This window comes from Ischnura elegans, chromosome 1, assembly GCF_921293095.1.
Source record: "Ischnura elegans chromosome 1, ioIscEleg1.1, whole genome shotgun sequence".
Classification (NCBI taxonomy): domain Eukaryota; kingdom Metazoa; phylum Arthropoda; class Insecta; order Odonata; family Coenagrionidae; genus Ischnura; species Ischnura elegans.
In genome coordinates, this window is record NC_060246.1 from 132,182,705 (window position 1) to 132,185,779 (window position 3,075).

Sequence of the window (3,075 nt, forward strand, 5' to 3'; positions counted from 1 at the left end):
CATTCAGTACTGAAAAATAAGTACCTGATAAGTAGTAAAATAAGTACTTAACTGATTCTTCGCATATTACCTGGACTTCTGCATCCTCACCGCTCAGTACCTTCTCTCTACCTCTCTCTTCCCTACCTTCTCAGTGCCTTGTCATTTATCATTAAGTTGAGGGCGGTTTTCACGAATTATCTTGAGTTCTCTCGTGTTTTAATCGAGAACCATTACTCGTCAAGTCCCAAGCGCATGATTGGGCATGATAATTCTACCGACTTTGACCTTTGCTTACACTCCAGGATTGCCTCTTACGTTTTCCTCTCTCTCTCTCTCTTTCTATTTCACCTTCTCTCCTCATTCCTCCAAATTCCATCGGAGTAAGTATAACGAGAGAGCTCAACCTGAATGCGCAGTAAGCGAAAGCTGAGCTCATCAATGATATTACAGAGTGAAAATGCTCTCTTGTTACCTTGCGGTAATTCACCTTTAGAATGGGATTTATTAAATTCACTCTTACAGCACCATAATTTAAATTTCGGTGTTGTAAAATTTAATTTTATATGTTATGTTTAGGAAACAGCAATATTTTTCTCTATTAAACCATGACTGATGAAGAATATCACTGGTAGTTGGCCAATATTATGCATAAATTTGACTTGCAGATCGGTCATCCCACGCAAACATGTACCCAGAATGACCCTTGACATCTCCGACTTTATTAAAAATCACCCTGCGTATTGGCTTGTGTAAAAAGGTATATCGTAATGCTTTATGTTTGGAATTATAAAAATCAGTAAGCTAAAGGTTTTTTGCATAACGTCAGCTATTAACAAGCAGTAAATCAGCGGAATCGTATATATTTCGCTAGAACGAGCGTAAAGAGAGATGGATCAAAGGTTTGTGCATGCATGCATCAAATTGTTAATTTGATGCATGCATGCAAATATTTCCCCCTTGGATGTTAATTATGAGATTAAATTTAAAAATTTATATTTATTAACCAATCTTTTAAAAATCGGGATAAAAGGCTTGGTTTTGTGACATATTTACACGTTTCCCGTGAACTAATAAAAGTCATAGTTAACATACTTTTTATAGAATTTGAGAGGCAATTCAGAATTTTGTTGTGGTCTATCAGATTATCTGTCATAGGGTGTCAGTTTGTCATAGGGTGACAACAGTTTCGCCGGGATTCCACCTGGCGTCTTCCGGTCGAATATGTTTGTCTTGTTGTGTTGTTGACAAACTCTTGTCACCCTAGGACAAGCAACGCGGCAAGAACCTGAAAGATGGAGAAATCCTAACAACAACGCCAATGGAGACTACGAGATAACTGTTGTGGTCAAAGTCTTACAGTAGAGTTGAATTGTTTCTTTCATGTACAGTATGAATCATTAAATGCTTTTCCTGGAAGTTAGGAATTATATTGGTTGATTGAAACATCAACTATGTTCTAATCACTCTTTCTCAAGGACGCCCTGCTGTACTCAATCATTCACATGTTGTCCTCTTTCGGGTTCGGGGATGACTCTCCAAGATGCTTTGCGGCTCCCCCATAATTTCCATCTTTCCGACGAAATTGCTCATGCATATTTTATCATCGCAATAGCACTCTCTTGGGCACTCATGAATTATTTTATTATTACCCAATGTTTTCCATTTCCCTAAATCAATTATTCCAGTCTAAATGCTTTCTTCCTACTGTGGAGGGAGGCTACATCAACGGCGCTTTTAGCATTTATTTATGAGGAGATCCATCTCTCTTTAGCATTTTTATTTCCTAAAGTGTCTGGCATGAAGGGTAGTCACTCTCAAAGTTGTTACTCAGCCATTTTTAGTTGACCACCATTCATCGTTACGGCTATCCCATAGAACTCTAGTATCCATCTCATTTTGACTCATGAATCAGTTATTATGTTTAAGTAGTCTCCCTAATGACGCGGTACTGGGTGTATTATTTTGTCTTGAAGGTATTCAGTATTTTCTTTTGATCTTGCTCGGTTAAGGGGCTCATGAGGAGGAAATAAATGAAAATATGCCACCAATGGTGTTTTTGTTGTATTTTTAGCAATGCAACTTGCAGTTTGCCTTTTAAAGTTAAGGGATCACTTAAGCGAACCTTGACTTAATATCATTAACCTTAGCTCAGTATATAAGCTTATCCCAAACAAATGGCTTGAATTATATTTGAATTATATTTCGCAATTTAAATGATTTGAGAATAAAAAATATATGTTATGCGACCTTGAATACCTTACAAATCAAATAATTATCCAAAAATGAAAGATTTTTGTCATTTTATTCTTTCATCCGGCGGATTTGAATGCTTTTTAACACAAGAACCTAATTCTTCTTGCGGTCTTTGCATATTTTAAATATTGTATTGTGGATTTTATCTTCATATTTTTGGAGTGATAGGTGCAAATATGATGCCTCGATTACGGATTTGGTAAGCAGTATTAGACTAAACATGAATTGGATTTAAATCTAACTTGAAATGGTCGGACTTATAAGGCATTTTATAACAATATGAATGTACTTAAGATTGTGTATACGATTTTAGAAGCAATTTTAGACCAATAATTCAGATTCTTCACATGGAGCTTCATTTCTTTATAGCAGCAAGGCATGGGCAGTAGAAGTTAATTCAAGAGTCGAAGTGTTCTTAATATTGTGTTACAGAAGAATTATGAATATCAACCAAGTGAGCAGCAAGGAATGCAGAGAACAGAGAAGTCTTCCGATTACTCTGCGGAGATGGAACAACATTTCGGTTAGATCATGGGGCATAATGAAATGATCAAAATAAAGGTCAAAGGACATGCGGACTGGAATATGGGCAAATGTTGACCTAAAATTAGTCCATTTGAACAAATTATCAAGGATGATAGAGACATAATTTGACACGAAAAGACTACCTGAAAGTGAATTTGAATGCAGAGTTGATACAAATAAAAACAGGAATCGTTGACTTACGCTGATGCTATGTTTTAAACGACGTCTTTCTTCTTCACACGCTTTCAATGAATAATGGCCTTTATCTGATAAAAATATCCATGGGTAGGACTTATTTTCTTCGATTATTGTAAA